Source organism: Gorilla gorilla, chromosome 15 (assembly GCF_029281585.2).
Source record: "Gorilla gorilla gorilla isolate KB3781 chromosome 15, NHGRI_mGorGor1-v2.1_pri, whole genome shotgun sequence".
Lineage (NCBI taxonomy): Eukaryota > Metazoa > Chordata > Mammalia > Primates > Hominidae > Gorilla > Gorilla gorilla.
The window spans coordinates 114,913,463-114,933,904 of NC_073239.2; the positions used below are offsets into that span (position 1 = coordinate 114,913,463).

Below are 20,442 nucleotides of genomic sequence, written 5' to 3' on the forward strand. Positions count from 1 at the left end.
GAGTCTTGCTCTGTTGCCCAGGCTGGAGTGCAGTGGTGTGATCTCGGCTCACTGCAACCTCTGCCTCCCGGGTTCAAGCAATTCTCCTGCCTCTGCCTCCCGAATAGCTGGGACTACAGGCACGTGCTGCCAGGCCCAGCTAATTTTTTGTATTTTAGTAGAGATGAGGTTTCACTGTGTTGCCCAGGCTGGTCGCGAACTCCTGAGCTCAGGCAATTTGCCTGCCTAGGCCTCCCAAAGTGTTTTTATTTCTTTTGTGTTTACTTTTGGGGTTGTTTGTTTCTTTGCTAGTTTTTGTTGAATTCAGACTTAATATTGTCATCCTCTAGGCATTGGCTCTTTTGAAAGGTAAGGTCTGCAGACTTCTTCATCAGCTTTAGGCTCTAGGGAGCACAGAGTTGCTGTGCCAGTGAAGAGCCTCGGTGGGTTTTGTTTATGCTCCAGCTAGAAGCAGCCTAGGGCATATTTGCTGCTTGCTGATTATGGTGGCCCTGTTGAAGTGTGAGCTTGAATATATGTACAGATCTAGTGGAAGGTGTCTATATATTCCCCTTGAGATGTTCCTCTCGGCAAAAATGAAGCAAGATGAAAGAATGGTTTTGTGCCCATTTCTTTAGCCAACTCTATTGCATGTTTACCGTGTGTCAGGGACCATAGGAAGGACAAATGAAGAATAGATTTATAGGGCAGAGTCTCTGTCCTCGAGATCCTTGAGGCTGGCTGGTCAACATGAGGATGACCAAGCAAGAGGTACCTTCTGTGGGTATGAAGTGGTCCAAACTAGAACCTGACTGAGCCTAAGTGGGATGTAGTAGTTATGAACTCTGACTTTGAGGTCAGACAGAAAATGGGTCCCAACCTCAGCTCTGCCCTATTTTAACTATGTGTCCTTGGACTTAGTTTGGCTATGCAAATATTTCTGGGTTTGAATTTTCTTTTCTGCTATAAAATGTAAGATCAGGTAAAGCCTGAAAAGCACTTAGCTCCCAGCCCAGCACATAATTCCTGCTGAACACATGTGAGTTTTGTCATTATCATCACTATTATTGTTGTTATTACTATCATCATCATCATCTGTATTTACTGAATGAGAGAAGCCTTCACAATAAGAGGGATAATCAAAAAAGATTTTGAAAGACAGCCAGGGTTTGCCAAGGTACCTGAAGGCAGGAACTTGTCCCAGATAAATGGAAGAGTTTGTGCAAAGACTCAGAACTATGAGAGTGAGTTGGGCTATTTTCTGGGATTGGCAATAGTAAAAATGACTGGATTTCTTGAATTTTCTGGGATAAAAGGTGTTGGTGTATGGGTCTTTTGAGGAACTAAGGTATAAAATAATAGATGGTGGGCAAACCATAAGAGCTCTTGAATGTTATGCTGTGAAGTATTATTATTACTCTGGAAATAAGTAGAAGTTATGGACAACATTGGATCAACGTTTAGCATGGCTGCCAGAGTGAAATCTGGGTTAGAGAGGAGCTTGGAGACACGTATGTCTGGAGAGTTCAGGAAGGATAAAGTACTCAAAGAAAGGGGCTAGCACTAAAAGCAGCCAAGAAAAAGGAACTATAAGAAAGGTGACTAAGATTTTCCTCCAAGGGCCGTAAGATGGACTTTATCCCCCTCGTAACCCTGAAAAAGCCTTTGCCTTCTTTAGTTCATGAAACAAATTCACAAGAAATTATATAATTGCAGGACTGAGTCTCAGCTGACTGCAGATTTAAAATGGTGAATTCTCTCTTCTGATGTCTCAGTTTGTTGGCCATGAGTGGACTGAATCCTATACAGCCAGGAGAATCTGCTTCCAAGATTTACTACCCCCTAGCAAATGGCATATGCAAGTCCAGATCTTTTAGAAGATCTGAAATAATTATTTGGAGAAAAGAAAGAAAAGAAAAGGAAAGGAAAGGAAGGAAAAAATAAATGTATGATTTCTTCTTTGAGTACTAAGTTTCCTGGTTCTATTTAGAAGAGATTATAATTTAAAAATGTACGCCCCCATCTTTTCAGGAAGATTTCTACTGTATAATGTGACAGACTCATTGCTTTTAGTTTATTCAGAGCTGGTGCTAAGAATATGAAGATGAACCAAATGTTCTTCCTGCCCTTAGGGAGCCTGGTGTCCAGCACAGGACACAGACATGGAAGTGATAGATTGAGGGTTTTGTGGTGACAGGAGTGGGCACAGAGAGGAGATGCATCCTTGTCTGCCTGGGAGAATAAGACAGAGCTTTGCAGGAGGATGAAGACAAGCCGTCTATGTCACAGTGGTGGAGTGCATTTGCCATATGGTGACCATATTTTCTGAATCAAAAATCGAGATACATGATCTGACACAAGGTTTGACGATGGGACAGAATTTTTGAAATCAAGGCTGTCCGAGGAAACCCAGGACATATGGTTGCCATAACCAATCATTACTGTGCACACAGGGGGCAGGGTTTGATCCACAAACAACCAAAGCCAGGATTCAGGCAGACAATTTATATCAACACTTGACTGCATATGTGGCAAACTGTATTTTCTGACCCTCTCTATCGGCCTGATCATGGCTGGACACTCATTCATTCAGAGCAATCCTAAACGAAGTTGGGCATGCCGGAATGTAACAGGCTTTAGAAACTACCTGGTCCAAACTGTACCTTACCATGCCAGTGGAGAAACTGAGGCTCAGAAAGGGGAAGAGACTCTCTCAAAATCATGCAGCTCCTACAGAACAGAGCTGGGTCTGGGTGATTTTCCTTCCCCTCACCAGGGCTGGATTTGAGAGACACATCAGAAAAGCCCATGAATTGAGAGAAAACACAACATGCCAGCCTTGGTGTCACTAAGGCCACAGTCAGTAGATTCACTCCCGACTAAACAACCAAAGTGTCATATTTGATGGCCTTGAGCTCAGATCTCTCCAGAATATTGATGAGGCTGCCAAGCTGAATGTGAGAATGCCAGGCTGTTTAAGACGCAAAGGAGGTTGTTGTAACACGATTTGTCAATGCCAAAGAGTTCCAAGGACTCTGAGTCTTCAACATTATATTTTGCTGATCTTTCTCCATTGGTGGTGAAGCGATAATGAAAAGAGAAAGCTCATGGAAATAGACGAGGTATTCACGTATGCGTATTCGGGAGAGAGAGCTGAGTCTCAGCTGGAAAAGTGGAAAATCAAAAGTCCTCCTGCCTTTCCCCAAGATGGCACTGGAGAGGGAACCCACCTGAAAGCTACACCCATTGATCTTGAATCTCTGGTCGTTCTGACTTGGGAAGAGGCTGAGTTCCAGACGTACACGCTGCCAAGAAACACTTAGTGCCTTCACAGCCAAAAAAAATGTAACACGCCTGCCCAGCATGTGAGAAGGGCAAAAAAAAAAAGAGTGGTTTTTCCTCTGGGGCTGACAAATACCAGCCCAGAACTCTGAGATTAAAATGCACGACAGACATGCTCTCCCTGATGCGGGTCTGGACTGGAGAAATAATTTAGAAGAACTGATGGAATGGCCTGTGCTTGGCTTGCATGCCTCTTCCTCTGGAATTCCAGCATAGTCCCACCTCTGGGATCCAGAGCTGGTTGTGGGCATGTGGTCTAAGCTGGGGACCACCCATGAGTTTTCCTTCCTTTCCTCTCCTCTCCTTTCCCCTCTTCCTTTTCTAGTCTTTATTTTTCTCTATTCATCTCATTTGTTGTCTTTTGTCTTTCTTCTCTTTTGCCTTCTTTTCTCTTCTCTTCCATTTCTTCCCATCCCCTCTCTTTTCCTTCCTTCCTTCTCTTCTCTCTTTTCATTTCCTTGTCTTTCTCCCCATCTGGGGTGACATACAATGATGCAAATTAAATATAAATTGCTTTGTGGCTAGATGCTGTTGGGATCTGAGATGCTCTCCCAGCTTACTGATCGTTCTTAGCCATCCATTCATATTTTCATCCATCCACCCATCTACCCATTACCATCTCCTGCCATCCTCCCAACCAAGCATTTGTCTATCCTTCTCTTCAATTCACATCGGCAAGCATTTCCCAAATCACATATAAGCACCGGGGACCCAACAATACCCTATGACAGCAGAAATGAATATGACCTCGACCTGGAATTTGAGAAGTCACCCAGTGTAGGAGGCAAACTTGTAATTATTACTTAGTAAATGTTTGATAAGGACAGAGCCTTCAGTCCATCAGTCTATTCTGTGCAGCCTTTTATTCTTTTCTTTTTTTCTTTTTTTTTTTGTATTTTTAGAGACAGGGCCTCGTTTTGTTGCCTCAGCTGCAGTACAGTGGCACTATCATAGCTCACTGCAGCCTTGAATCCCGGGCTCAAAGGATCCTTCCTCCTTAGCCTGCCAAGTAGCTGGGACTACAGGCATGTGCCACCATGCCCAACTAATTTTTAAAAAAAATTGTAGAGAAAGGATCTCACTATGTTGCCCTGAATGGTCTCAAACTCCTGGGCTCAAGTGAACCTCCTGCCTCAGTGTCCCAAATGCACTGAGATTACAGGCCTAAGCCACGACACCCAGCCTCTGTGTACTCTTTAGGTGAAAAGGAGTTAGTCCTCTGAAGAGGAGAGAAAATACCAACTCTCTAAGTTGAAGGAGCACATAGGAGGTGCACATAGGGTGACGACGAATTGTCCTGAATTGCCTGGGACTGAGGCGATTCCTGGGATGCAGAACTTTCAGCTTTAAAGCCAATATAGTCTCAGACAAATCAAGATGGATTGGTCACATTGTGTATGCATTGGTCTGTGTGGCAGGCATAATAACAGCCACCCAAAGACGTCCAAATTCTAATTTCTGGAATCTGCAAGTATGTCCCCTTATAGGCCAAGACGGACTTTGCAGATGTGATTAAGTAAAGATTTTGAAATGGGGAGATTATCCTGGACTACAATTGTCCTTATAAGGGAAAGAAAGAAGAGGGTGAGAGTCAGAAAAGGAGACGTGCTATGGTTGCAGAGGTTAGAGTGATGCAGTTGCTGGAAGTGCCCCACAGCCAAAGCAAGCAGGTGACTTCCAGGAGCTGGAGAAGGCATGGAACAGATTCTCCCCAAGGGCCTTCCAAAGGAACACAGCCCTTCTGACATCTTGATTTGAGCTCCATGAGAACCATTTTGGGCCCTGACCTCCAGAACTTTAAGACAACACATGTGTGTTGTTTTAAGCCACTAAGTTTATGGTAATTTGTTACAGCAGCAATAGCAGACTAATATACTCTGCTTTCCAAAAAATCCCCCAAAGACTTGAATGCAGGTTGCTTTGCTGCCTTCCTATTGCCCCAGGGCAGATTCTGGTTTCTCCCAAAATACCATTCCTTTATTAATGAAGGAGGCAGTGTGGGAAGTGTTGAGAGCATATTGAAAAGCAACCATTTACTGATCATCCAGGTTAAGCTGGAGCACTAGAGTGGGAATTCAGATGCTTCAGCTGCATGCCTCGCTCTGCCTTTCCTTGCTCTGTCAGCTTGGTCTACCTCTCTGGAATCTCTGGTTCTTACTTATCTCTAAAATGAACTAAATAACATAGAATTATCATCTCAAATTTATAAACTTTGGTAACATTCTTAAGTGATCGTGCATTCGTAATGTGTTTGTGACTGACTCCAGAGCATATGCATTTTTGGGAGGTGACATCACCAAGAGGATTAAAATGGATTCTTGGATGGGGGGCTCTTACAGTTTCTATGTTTTAGAAACAGGTGTACAGATGATACATAACTGAATACACAGTATACCTGTGGTATGGAAGGTTCATGGGGTGGTGACAAGGAAAACATGTCCAACACTTCTCCTTCCAGGAGAGCTAATGGCAAAGAAAAAGGCTGAGAATCATTTGTCTAGTTATTGCACCACCTGTTGCTATTTGATAACGTGTTTTAAAGGGCATGGGAAAGATGATGAAGCAGAGGAATCTCAGGAACTTTCTGGAGTCAGATGAATATAAATCCAATTCTTCACGTGGTTGTAGATCTGTACCACTCTGAAATCAGTCTCTTTATCTGTGACGGAAGACAGAACTGTTCTCAGGTTGTTGTTGGTATTTGATTAGATAAGACAGAGAGAGATACAGATATATAGGCAAATATAAATTGGCACAGGGCCTGGCCTTCAATGCTGTGTCTCCCCTTTTCTTCCTCATCTTTTTGCTCCTTACAAAACGTCATCGTGGAACCATTTCTTCACTGCTCACCCCTTACTGTTGTGTCCCCTACCTGACACTTACTTTTGCTTGTAAATTGAATCAACATATGGAAACATCTAGCTTTATTTCATTCCCTGATTAGTGGAGCACCAAACATGTGTGTTTGATTACTCTGGAGGCCAGGGAGCAGACAGCACTGGAATAGTCTGACCCCTTTGGCCAGGGAGAAAAATTAGGCTCAAGGGGTGGCCTGGCCAAGCTGCCCCTGTGCTGTAACGTGGTCACAGGGTTTCTCGCACCTTCCATCAGGCCATGGTCCAAATGCAGGGGGAGCTGAGGGTTCAGCATGGAGGTCGTTCCACCGGGTCTGCTTGTGTTACGATCAATTTGTCTTCAGAGACAGCGCCCGTGCTTTCAGAGACAGACTTTGTGCTTACCATCCATCTTCCCACACTACGGAGTAATAGAAGAAAAGAATAGTGTTCTACGGCCTGTTGCTGTTAGGATAAGGATTCCATGTCATGCCGTAGTGTTCCTTTAGTGAACACCCATGGGGGGGAAAATAAATCTCCAGGCTCAATAGAGGGTACAGAAAGGCTTCTGAAGGACATTTTCCCTTTTTAATCTGGCGAGTATCATGCATTGGAATTCATCATGTTTCCTTCTGCGCTTGGGCTGCCAGGAAACTCAGAGCCAAATTTGTGTTATATTTCTAACATCTGTACAAAACCTTTCTGATTTTTTTTATGTTTTTATGTTTGATTCGTTCTTTGTAACTTTATCTTCTCTGCTGCTCCTGGTTCCTTCCCAGAACCCTAGTGGGCTGACTTGCTCTCTGCGTAACTAACACCAGCGAGTATTCCCAGAAGACGACTACTGCTATTCTCCCCACTTCCCCATTTCTGAACCCATTAAGGGTTCATAGTCCTGCCTTTTTTCACCAAATGTTAATTTCACACTTAAATTGTGATCCAGAAGTCACGACTCACAAGGGAGCACTTGGACCTTGCTTCTTGTTTGATACCTAACTCCAGGAATTGCCTCTTTAAAGGCACTGGGTAAAAAATGATGGACCGGGCTCAAGGAAAGAAAGCTCAGTCAAAGCTTAGGTGAACAAATATGTTTGACCACTTAATATAGGTGTTGTGGAAGCCAAGATGCATGGACTCTCATTCCAGAGCCCACAGTCTCACTGTGGTGACACACACGGAACAGTTAGTGTAGTACAGTCCCCTAAGTGCTATGGCGGAACAGGTGCATTGGAGTACTGGAAACAGGAGGGAGATCAGTGTTGCAGACCCCAGGGAATCAGGCAATGCTTCCTGGAGGAAGTGGCATTTGAGCTTAATTGTAAAAGGCAGGCAGTTGAAAACTCATGTCCACATAGAAAGTTGCACACAAATATTCATAGAAGGTTTTACTGATAATTGCTAAAACTTAGAAGCAATCAAGATGTTCTTCAATAGGTAAAGGAATGAACAAACTGTGGTACATCTGTACCATGGAATATTATTCAGCAATAATATTGATATGGAGGAGACTTACATGCATATTATTAAGTAAAAGGTGGTTAAAAATTTATATGCTTTCTGATTCTAATCATAAGACATTCTGGAAAAGGCTAAAATATCAAGAAAGTAAAAAAACATTAGTGGTTCTTAGGGGTTTGGTGGCAAGGAGGAAGGGATAGAAAAGGAGCTCATGAAAGAGAGAGGGAAGACCGGTGTGCAGAGTACAAAGGTGGTCAGTGAGAAAGGACATTCCAGTTGGTGGCAATAATAGAAGCCAAGGCATGATAATTGAAACTGCAGAACCTGATTCAATCAGGACAGGTCAGGCTGTGTTGCAGAAACTAAAATACAAGAGAGGAATAAGGGGGATGAGGCCAGTAAGCAAGTGGACCAGATCACAGAAACCTGAATTTTGTCCTTATGACAATGGGGAATGTTTAAAATAACTTAAGCACAAGCATGCGATGGTCACATTTATTGGTCACTGCCACCAAGAAGCTGTGGACTTAAACCCTCATCTTTGCCTCCTTCCCTTACTCCTCTTCCAAGCCCAGTCAGTGGGGAGTAACATGATCAAGTGCACTTTTTAATGTCTAGTCTGTGAATATAGTTCATCAACAGTGTCCAGGAATGATGGGGCAGCCTTGAGCCAGACGGTATGACAGTCAATAAAGACAGACCAAAAGTATAGCTCAGTGAATACAGAAGCATTTACTGGACACTTACAAAGTGCTAGAAAACTGCACATTCTCTCGTTGTCTCTCTCTCTCTCTCTCTCTCTCTCTCTCCCTTCTTTCTCTCTCCTACCCTCTCACTCTTCTTTCTGCCCCCCCGTAACAATGTTTTAAGTTTGGTTTATTATTACATGCATTGACAAAACTGAGGCTGATTGCTATGAAGCAATTTTGCCTAATGTCAGAAGAAAGTGAGCCCAGGTCATTGGGCCCCAAATCCAATGCTTTCTATTTGAACTGCTTTCAAATTTGCTATCCACCTCTATTCATCACATCTGAACTCTTCCAGCCTCTGCCAAAGAGGTCATTTCTTGGCACACTGAATCCCATTGTGGAGGGGGATAGAATAGGTGTGCCCTGGCCATCAGGTCACTACAATTATTATATATAGACTTCTGACTTGTGCATCCATGATCTCACTGCAGCACCGATTATTGTTACCCATATGTGTTATTAACAGCTTCCTAAGGCTGCTGTAACAAAGTACCAAAGCACGGTGGCTTAAAACAATAGAAACCTGCTCTGTCATAGTATGAAGGCAGAACTCTAAAATCAAAGTGGCAGCAGGGTTACTTCCTTTGGGGGCTGTGAAGGAGAATCCCACCCATGCCTCCCTCCTAGCTTTGGGTGTCTGCCGGCAGTCCTTGGTATTCCTTGGCTTGTGGCTACCACACTCCCATTTCTGCCTCCATCCTCACATGGCCTTCTTGTTTGGGGTCTCTTCTATATCTGCGTATGTCCAATCTTCCTTTCCTCTCTCTTACAAGGACACCAGTTGTTGGGCTTAGGGTCCCATCCTAAATCCAGATGACCGCAATTACTTCTGCAAAGACCCTATTTCCAAATAAAGTCACATTCACAGGCGTGGAGATCAGGACTTGGCCTGGTTTCTTTGGGGGACATAATTTCACCTGCTACTGCATAGATGAGCAAGAGGAGTTTTTGCGAGGCTCAGTGACTCATCCCAGCTCACAGCTAGGAAGTAAGGGAACATTAAGACAGAAGACCAGCTCTTCTATCACAAATCCAGGCCCCTCCTGTCTCTAGATCTCAAAGTCATTATCTCTGAATGCAACCTTTGGTTTAGAGATGTACATACAGCATTCAGAGCCAAGGAGAATCAAGGATGCGGTCCTTGGAAAAAGAAGAAACACCTTGGAACTTGAAAAAAGAAACACCTTTCCTTTTCTGTGGGAGTGTGCTTATTATATCTTGCTGCATAACAACTACCCCAAGACTTTTTGGACTAAAACAACAAGCATGTTTTATCCCCGAGGTTTTGTGGGTCAGCAATTCCAGGTTGCTTAGCTGGGACTTCTGCATCCAGGTTACCCCCAGGCTACCATCAAGGTATCAGCTAAACCTGCAGCCATCCCAAGGCTTGGCCAGGAAAGGGTCTGCTTCCAGGCCCACTCATGGGGCTGTTGGAGGGCTTGGTTCTTCCTGGGCTGTTAGACTGAAGGTTTCAGTTCCTTGTTTGTTATTGGGTAGAGACTGTTGTCAGTTTCTGGTCACCTGAGGCCTCCACAGGGCAGCTTGCTCACTCAGTCAGAGAAGGGATGGAAAAACAAAAGCATGTCACCATCTACCGTCACCTAATCTGGGACCTGACATCTCAATCATTAAGCCACCAAGCCTGTCCCACACTCAAAAGGAAGAGATTACACAAGGGTGTGAATACCAAGAAGCAAGGATCACTGGGCATCACCTTAGAGACTGGCCACCAGACAGAGCCACAAAAGTAGACCCCCCTTGTCTATGGGTGGAGTGATAGGAAGATGTGAGGAACACAGCTATGGCAATCATTTTGCTGCAGTGAAAGGAGAGCTGGGGATTTTGAGGAAGGCATGGCATGGAGCCTGAGGACAGGGCCAACACCAAGGGATACAGAAAGAACAGACTTAGAAGAACCAGGTCCTTGATGACATGATTAAGCCTCTTGATCAGCCTCCTCTGTAGCCAGAAACCTCGGAAATGTTCAGATATAACGTGAGATAATAAATGCCACGGACAGAAAGTCCTAACAGATGCATGACCCCACATGTAAATATGGGCAAGGTAGTGAAAATAACCTCCTGAGGTTGTTTGCCTCTGGATACAAGCCGTTTTTGTCATTCATTATCATTTGCTCACAGATGATTCACATCGGTACTGTGAGCTGGCCTGGGGTGACCATCCACAAGCTCAGGGCTGGGTTTCTAGCTGCATCCGTATTCCCCTTATATTGAAGAACACCTCATATTTTATCAAGAGCCCCGAAGTCAAGCAGCTGATGAGGTTAAGGTCTGTCTACACCTGAGCACACAGCCAAAACCCCCAAGCCCCAGGGACTATTCATTTCACTGTGTTCGCAGGTGGGTTTTTAACAAAATTAGTAATGAGATCTTGCCTCCAAATCCCTTTTCCCTGGTGAATTCACTGGGGGAAAGTCAGCTGGTCTGGGGGGAGCTTGTGTGGCCTGTTTTTTTCAACTGATGTTGAAATCCTACCATCTCCCAGCTCTGCCCTTCCACCCGCACCCACCCACGTGGAGACAACTAACCATTAACTTGTCTTTTCCCATTTCACTGAAGAATTTGTGAGCACAGGCTCAGCACCTACCCTCTCTCTCTGACTTCCTCAGACTCCAAACAGCACTTATAGAAAGTCAAAGTGTAATTGTGGAGATGTATTTGTGCTCTGGCCTTTTCAACATTTTGAGAATCACACACTGTGGGCTCCCCCCAGCCCTGCCCTTCTCCCTACCCCATAAACAATGTCTGACCTATAGCCTTTGAGGTAGGTTTCTGATGGGAATTGCAGGTGATGGAGCCACCTTCTGCTTTAGGGACCTCCCCCATTCCCGGGTGGACACCGCCGTCCCCGCAACCTGCTCTGCTTCATGCATAGAGGGAAGAAATAACTATTCCCTGGAGATGCTGCATCTGATTCATAAGGAAAAAAAAAAAGATTTGAGGGGAAGATAATAGGAAGGATTTTGTTTTGTTTCATTTTTTTCTCATTTCACATTTTATTTGTGGAAGTTTAATGACTAGATATCAATGTTCTCTTTTATTTATCTACTTTCAAATTTTAATGAATACTTCTGGCTATAATTACCTAATTTTTATACTTAAAATGACTAGACACCTGTAGTTCAGAGCACATTGTATTCCAGCATGATGGCTTATGGTATCAAGTGCTGCATATATATGGATTAATCAATAAGCAAATTCGATTCTTATGAGGTGCAGTTCATTCTTTAAATTGAAGAGGCATTGACAACAGGAGGGAGAGGGTTTAGTGCTGCTCTCTTAGGATGAGAATCTACCATGAATGTGTTCACTTCTCTGTTGCTCCTTTATTATCCAGGGAAGTGGCTTAATATTTTCTAAGAGTGGCCATTGTAAGAAGGACTCACTTATCCTTTTTTAGATGGATTTCTTTATTTTCAACACAGTGTATGAGTAACCTGAAGAGGGGGTGGGTCTCAGTGCCCCCTCAAACCATTCAATTCTATAAAATGCCCAAGAGGTAAACATTGGAGGACTCCACTTCTAATAGGTATGGAAAATACAACTCTACCCTCTCTAGATGTGGGTCCTGATAAGGCTAGAAACCTCAGCTTTTAAAGTCATTGGTACTCTTTGGTATAATGACAACCACCATTGGACTAGGTACCAATTTTAGGGCCTGTGTCTGAGGCACTATGCCAGGTGCATCACATACAAATTCCAGTCTCACAGCAGAGTGTGAACTGGTACCTCCATTCTACAGATAAGGAGGCTCAAGGTGTGACAGACCGTATCACATGGGAAAGTCATGTAGTTAAACCAGGAATATCTCATATCTAAGCATTTTTTTCTGCCCACTCTACTACATTAATTTATTGTTTCTCTCCTTTAATTTCTTTCCTTCTGGAGTACTCACACTAACCCTTCTCATGTTCTGTTAGAAGCAAGGCTCATTAGAATAAGAAAGGCAATTGCTTGAACCTCACCATCTTTTGCTGGAGCTTACACAGAGGCAGTCATGGACCTCTTGAGACCAGGAGGCCCAGGTACAGGTGATAAGAGCCCAGCTGAGACCAGAAAGGGCAGAAGGTGAGTGACTAATGGACTCCCACCACCCGCCCACTGGAACCCTGGGGGCCTGGAGGCGAGGAATTGTGAGCTAGACTAAAAGAGCATTTTCAATTATCCCAGGAGAGAAGTGTTTAGACAGGACAATTAGGTCATTTAAAGTGACCATATTTTCTGTTAGAACCAAGGGAATTCCTAGTTCAGCCTGCCCTGGCTTTCTTAACCTCACTGGGTAAAGACATTGATGAGGGAAGAGAGGAGTCTCCCCACAGCCTGGTGGCTCACAAGGTGTCATCCGAGACCTCTGTGGAGGGTTTACAATCAGGGGAGGCTTGTGGGACAAGGTGCACAGAGTAGGTGAGGATTCATTGGATGCAAACTGATGAGAGTTTTCATAATGTTAAATAGGGAAAGAAGAGGAGGGTCACAAGGGTAGGAAGAAATTGTAAGCCACAGGATGTGTAAAGGCTGTTTTGATGAGGGAAGTTTGGACCACTCTGGGTGACCCACCTCTGTGAGAAGGAGAGATGTTTGGGTAGGGCTGGTGGAGAAAACGGCACCTTGTTAAGGCCAGAAAGATGGCCAGGAATTAGCAGGGAAGAGACACGGGGAGGGCTTTCTCGGAAAAGGGGCCATAAGTATTGGTATAGTAACATTTTTACATTTAAATTTAAAGAATGTCTTGATGGATTTTCAAGGTGAGCTTTTTAGGCCTTTCCACCTTCCAATGTCCCCTACTCCCCATTTTCCCTACAGATCAAATGATCAAATTCAAGCTGCTATGGCATTTGACTTTCAAAGCCCAATAAATTTCCTTCCTTGTTAATCTGTTTATTCATCTCTTATAAATACTCTTTCCACCCCCACCCCAGTTTCACCTGGAGGTCTCACACAGGAGTGCCTTCTCTCTGCTATGCTCTCTGACTGCTGTGACCCCTGTGCACCCAGGTGGGGCCACAGTCACTCCAGGAAGTCTTCTGTGCTGGCCCCACATCTTTCTCTTCTTCCTCTTTCAGCCTTCTCTGGATGCTAACAAAGCTGTTGATAGCTGTTGATGGTTTGGCTATGTCCCCACCCAAATCTCATCATGAACTATAGTTCCCATAATCTCCACATATTGTGTCATGGGAGGGACCTGGTTGGAGGTAATTGAATCATGGGGGCAGTTACCCCCATGCTGTTCTCATGATAGTGATTCTCACAAGATCTGATGTTTTTTTTAGGGGCTTTCCCCCCACTTCACTCATACTTCTCCTTGCTGCCACTATGTGAAGAAGGATGTGTTTCCTTCTCCTACTGCCATGATTGTGAGGTTCCTGAGGTTTCCCCAGCCCTGCAGAACTGTGAGTCAATTAAACCTCTTCCTTTATAAATTACCCAGTCTCAGGTATGTCTTTATAGCAGCGTAAGAATGGACTAATACAGCTGTGTTCTGAGTCCGATTTTGTCTGTTTTATGGGAGTGCGATAGCCCCAGCTCCACTGTGTACTCTTGGAGCACAATGCTCTTGCTGTAGAATTCCTCAAACTCCCCAACAGACCCTAGACACCATGGATCTTTCCATAACACTCTGCAATTAAGGGCTGGTTCCCAATGACTGACTCTTGAAAAATACTAGACCTTCTTCCATTAGCAAAATGAAACAAACAATACCATTTAAACTTGACCATAATGTGTTTGAAATCTCATTTTCTCTTAACCAAATGTCCTCTCCTCCTTTTTTAGTTGAACAACTTAAACTAGAAATTTACTATACAAGTTATAAGCCTGAGGTATTAGACCTTCCTTTTTTGATTACTGGTGGCAGCCTGATTTGTTTATATAGTGCTTCAGAGTTGACAAGAAACTTCTGGAGCCAGTATCACTTTTTCCTACACAAAGGACTAAAAGAGTATTTTCTATCCATTTGACAGATGAAGAAGCTAAGGCATGAGGGAATGAGCAAAAGTAAGCCCAATATGCTGCAGGAGAGGAAGGGGATCCAAGGATACCTGACAGAAAATTTTCTGCTCATTTTAAGGCACTGGCCATTGTCTTCTTTTTTTTTTTTTTTTTTTTTTTTTTTTTTTTTTTTTGAGACAGAGTCTGACTCTTTCACCAAGGCTGGAGTGCAGTGGTGCAATCCTGGCTCACTGCAACCTCCGCCTCCTGGGTTCAAGCGATTCTCCTGTCTTAGCCTCTGGAGTAGCTGGGATTACAGGCTTATGCCACCACGCCCGGCTAATTTTTGTATTTTTAATAGAGACGGGGTTTTGCCATTTTGGGCTGGTCTCAAACCCCTGACTTCAGGTGATCTGTCTGCCTCAGCCTCCTAAAGTGCTAGGATTACAGGCATGAGCCACTGCACCCAGCATGGCCCTTGTCTTATAAATTCTAAAAAGCAGATACTACTGCATTTACCTAAGACCATTGACAGGGAGTCTAAAAACTCATAGACATTCATTGGAGTGGAGTGAGAGGTGGGAAAGTGTGTTGTTTTGGTGGAGTGAGGCTCAGATGCATTTCTCATTCTTTCTCTTCACGTAATCCCAGCACTGTGGGAGGCCGAAGTGGGTGGATCGCCTGAGGTCAGGAGTTCGAGACTAGCCTGGCCAACACAGGCAAACCCCGTCTCTACTAAAAATACAAAAATTAGCTGGATGTGGTGGTGCATTTCTGTAGTCCTGGCTACTCGGGAGGCTGAGGCAGGAGAATCGCTTGAATCCGGGAGACGGAGGTTGCAGCGAGCCGAGATTGCACCACTGCACTCCAGCCTGTGCAACAGAGTGAGACTCATCTGAAAAAAAAAAAAAGTAAAATTGTGTAGGAAAATATTGTGTTTCCTTCAAGCCCAGATTAAGGGTTTTGCAAAAATCAGTTTAGGAAGAAAAAGGGATGGAGCAGAGCCTTCCGTAATATTTTAAATCAAAGGGGTTGGCTATAAAATATGGAGACCAAAATAACTGCTGAGAACACAATGCTTTCACAAAAAATAAAAACTTGGGAAGAAGACTCCAGATAAGAAAGACTAACAGCTGGCACTTACATTTCAGTGTTATTTACCAGCAGGAAAAGACGATTTTGACTGATTGAGCTGAATGTGCTGAGTTGGTGGTGAGTTCAATATGGTTGCAAAGCTCGGTGCTGTCCTGGTCATTGTGCCTTCTGGGAGAGGAAGAACGACTGTGAGTTCCTGAGCCCAAAGGTGATCTTTTCTTGCTTTGTAGTTCTGAGGAGACTGCACCTGGACAAGTTGTAGAAATTTGGGCTGTGCGGTATGAGATGCATGTATGCAAACTAAAAGGCATTCAGCCAACGGATCTAAAAATAATTAAAAGAACAGTGAGATTACCTTTCATGGATGGACACAAAGACCAAATATATGTATTTACCCTAAATGACAACAGAAGGAAACCAGAAAGATAATTGAAGGATTGTGAAGATCAAAGGGCTAGAGGATTTGCTCTTTCCGACACAAGGGTCTAGAATTGCAAAAAACAAACAAACAAACAAACAAAAAAAAAAAAAACAGAACAAACGTATGATGCTAACATGTAGTTTGCCTGACAGAAAACTTTAAACAAAAACATAGTGGAGTTACTTCCCTTGGAAGAACTCAGATCTGGGGGATGATTCAAAATCTACTCTCATAAACTGTCAAAAGTACATTGGGAAGAGAGGAATCATGTGCAATCAGTGAAAGAATAGTTTAGAGGATCTGCTAGGATAGTTCATCATTGCCTACTATGGCAATGTGACATCAAATAGGAAGCCCCAATTGTGTGGCTCAATTACATGTGCATTCAACAAGCAGAGCCTTGGGCATAGAACAGGACTCCTAAGTTTCTTACAGCCATGATAGAATACAGAGTATCTCTTTGAAACAAGCCCCTACATGAGCCTCAAAAAGAAACAAGTACAATTCAGAAGATGTGAACTCAGGGATATCCAAGAAAAGAGGATGAAACATCAGACTGATGGGGAAAGAGACTGATATAACATTTTTTGAAGCCAAGTACTGCTAAGTTAATCCTGTAGTTGATCTCAATAAAAAGGAGGACATTCATAATCTGTCCAAAAATACATATTTCAGTGTATTTGATGGAAGGTAAAGACTTAGAGAGAGAAGAGCCCAGTGCAAAGACTAAGAATAGCCCAATATGGCTGCAAGGCTCAGAGGTGCAAGGCACAGAGACTACAGGCTATTTAGAAACCAGACCAAAATCTCTGTGATTCAGGCAGAGGTTTCTGAGAATTACCTCAAGTCAGCAAGGGGGGCCATTGGGAAATTGCACATATAAAAATGACACAATAAAGTTTGTGTTTTGATCATTCTGTAAAGATCTGCAAAGATTGTCCTGGCCCTGAAATAGAGAATAGACAGGAAGGGTGAAATAATAGAGGTAGGAGATAAATTAGGAGTTTGTTGTAGAAGTCCAGAAAAAAAGATAATGAGACCTGGACTGAGAGAATGGTGGAAAATGGTAGTGGGTTGGAGAGATTGAAAAAAAATGAAAACTATTGAAAAGATAGGATCCATAGGCCTCGTTTTTTAATGAGATGGGTGGGTTGGTGTTGAGGAAGGATGGGTAAAGACATCTAAATTTCTCAGTTGGGCATCAAGTATGTGGTAATGCCATTAATCAGGGGACACTGAAAATGGAGTAAAGATTTGGGGACGAAGATGTTATAGGGAAACTAAAGTAAAGTCAGCTTGAACATATTGGGTTTTTTTTGTTTGTTTCTTTGTTTTGAGATGGAGTCTTGCTCTGTCACCCAGACTGGAGTGTAGTGGCAAGATCTCGGCTCACTGCAACCTCTGCCTCCTGGGTTCAAGCCATTCTCCTGCCTCAGCCTCCCGAGTAGCCGGGATTACAGACACCTGCCACCACACCCAGCTAATTTTTGTATTTTCAGTAGAGATGGGGTTTCACCATGTTGGCCAGGCTGGTGTTGAACTCATGACCTCAAGTGATCTGCCCTCCTCAGCCTCCCAAAGTGCTGGGATTATAGGCATGAGTCACCACACCCAACCGAAGATATTAGTTTGAAGGCTCTGTGATATGGCCAAGTCTAAAGACAGTCATCACATATATGAATGCAAAGGTCTGGAGTCTATGGATAATCAGGGCTGGGAATGAAGCTCCGGAGTCATCACCATGAGTGGTTAATGCAGTCTGGGAAGCAGAGGGATCCCAGGAGATAATGTAAATGAGATAATATAAAAATTATTTATGATATGTTAAATGGCCTATGGCAAACCTTGAGGAACATCAACATCTAATGGCTAGGAGAGAAAGACAATCCTGGAAAGGAGAATAAGAAGAACACTGAAAGAGGCAAAAAAGAAACCCAGATCTAGGGGCTATTAAGGAAGTCCCAGGCAGGACCCAGGAATGTTCTTCAAGATAATGGGATAGGTCAGGGCACAAGTACTAAGACTCTATTATGGGTTCAGCTTTTTTGATACAGAGATGAATAAGAGAAACATACCTGACCTAACTGCCCAGAGAAGCCAGGAGGATTTAGAAAAAGAAACATTAGGGTTATGTCTTGAAGGCTGAAAAGGAATTTTCTGGGAAAGGAGAAGTCATGCCAAGCATGAGAACCTGAATATGTGAAGTCCAAGTCATGGCCCAACATGATGTGTTTGAAGAACAAGAAGCAATTCCATTTCGCAGGTTCAATGGGTTTGTGGTGGAGTGGTGCCTGGGAGGATATGGGCACATGGGGATTTGGAATGGAGTGGAAGTCTGTGCTAAGAAGCTTGAGTCTTGTCTTATCAAATGTGGGGACACTTAGAGCTTTACAAGAAGATAAGGAGCATGTTTCATTCTAGTTCAGAAAGGTGTCTTTAGTAGTGATAACCCTAGAGACTATAGAACTGTGTGGAGAGGAGACATATTTAGGAAAGAGACTGGGTATGTTTTAGATATTAATGCAGGGGATTCAGGGGGTGGGTATTCTGGGGCTTGTCTTGGGCAACAGGGAGGACAATTCTGTTTTTCCAGGAAGACAAGAGGAGGACAGTTTTAGAGTCCAGCAAGGGATAATTGAATTAAAATGGACCTAGTCCTGATCATTGTTGCCTATTATTTCCATAAAAAACAAAAACAAAACCAGAAGCAGTGGGTAGAGGCATTGGCTAGATATTAGGAATCTGAGAGGAGATGAAGGGCTAACCAAATCTTGGCGATGGATTCGATTTGACTTTCTGGAGTTGAATCAGAGACCATGATCATAGACAATGGCACAACCTCTGACAGCATCATGTCTTTCAGAGTCTTTGGTAGGGAGGGCAGCTGCCTTCTGCCAAACATCTCCTCTATTCTAAGACCTTAACCCACGTGATATAATGAACACTAATGCCGACACTATGAAGTCACCTTTAGGAAGCTTGCCTTGCCCTGGGTCAGATTTTAAAAGTTGCTGAGTTCAATTTCTAGCCCAACTCATTCTGGTTGCCAAGGGGCTTTTTTCTTCTTTATATTCACATTCCCTTTATCCATTGATCACACTGTCTGGTATTACCTGGCATCACCCTGGTGAAACAGTTGGCTGACCTTACTACTTCCTGACTCCTTAGCTTGCTGAATTGCTATGGACCAAAAGTGAGACTAAAAGGGAGTGAAATGGAGCAGAGGGAATCAAGATTTGCATTATCAGTATGGTGGTTCTTCTTGATATTGCTGAAAACTCCATCAGGTGAGGGGCAGAGGAGGCTGTGTCTAATTATGTTTTATTTTTATCAATGAATAAGTGCTTCTCTTTCTAGAAACCCCCATTAAAAGCCAGTGAAAAAGGATCAGTTGGGACAGCGTCCCCAGACACTCTTCACTTCCCATCCCCATAGGCACTGAGTGCTTCCTGAGTGAAACATGGCATGTGATATTCTTCTCTCAATTGTCCAGGTGACAAGGCAGTTATGTCCCTCGCAGGGTCATGACCAGGACAGAATACCATACGTGGATCTCCCGAATCCTCTCTGCTTGGGGTTGGCAGCCTCCTTTTCACTGCTGTGATGGAAACAGATGAATAAATGAGCTAGAAACCATGGACCATCAAAGAAGCTGTCATGACTTAATGATGACTGAATCATTTCTCAGATGAAGAAAATGAGGCATAAGAGTTAAAAGTTAATGCGTTACAGGTCACGTCTCAATCTTGGTCTCCATAGAAGTGTATGTATATTTCTGGGTAACTGCTTACACATTCCTCTCCTCCATGTGCTGTGAACAATTGGCAGAAATGGTCTGTCTTCCAACTCTGGATCCCAATGCTTCATAGTGTTGGCACACATAGACTGACTACGATCTCATAGCTACACATGCTGCTGAATGAGAGGCTATTGTTTGTCAGGCATTTTACTGGTCCTGGCATTTGAGTAATGATGTTAATCACTTTTATCTAGTTCCATCTCCAATTTCACATTGCATTTGTTGTTCATTTTAATCCTCTCTTCCTTGTGAAGAAGACAGTATTATCATCACCATTTTTACAAATGTCGTAACTAGGAACGTAAGAGTTTAAAACCTGCCTTAGTTCACGAGGCTGCTAAGTGGTAGATGAGAACTTGAACCCCAAACTACTGATTCTGAATCTTAAATGGATGTGCACAGCTACCAAGATGAAGAGGACCCCATCTGCACCCTCAGGAAGGTTCTAGTCTCAGAGAAGTGGCCTCAGAAAATAAACTGAGGGATGTGCACTCCACTCCTTTATTGACTGGGGTCTGCCCGTGGGTTCCAGTCTAAGGGTTTGCACTTCTGAGTGAGAACAATGTCCTGCTTGGGGGAGGAAAAGCAAATAGACAGGCCTGAGAAGTGGTTCAGTCATCGTCAATGTCATGACTGCTTCTTTGATGGTCCATAGTTCCTAGCTTGTTTATTCATCTCTTTCCATCACTGTACTAAAAATGAGTCTGCCAACCCCAACCAGAGAGGGTTCAGGAGATCTGTGCACAGTATTCTGTCCTGGCCACGACCCACCAGGGAGCAGGCAGGAATTAAGTGATGCAAAATGCTGGTATGAAAT

The 20,442-nt window shown here is 43.6% G+C and overlaps 1 long non-coding RNA gene across 1 annotated transcript; it reads right to left on the reverse strand.

The window, feature by feature from the left end:
• Positions 1-4,221: 4,221 nt before the first annotated feature.
• LOC129526560 (uncharacterized) lies at positions 4,222-15,864 on the reverse strand. The gene is made up of 3 exons (XR_008671229.2): positions 15,455-15,864; positions 6,423-6,576; positions 4,222-5,980 (listed from the first exon to the last, which is right to left on the reverse strand). It is a non-coding gene; the product is annotated as an uncharacterized lncRNA (long non-coding RNA).
• Between the last annotated feature and the right edge of the window lie 4,578 nt (positions 15,865-20,442).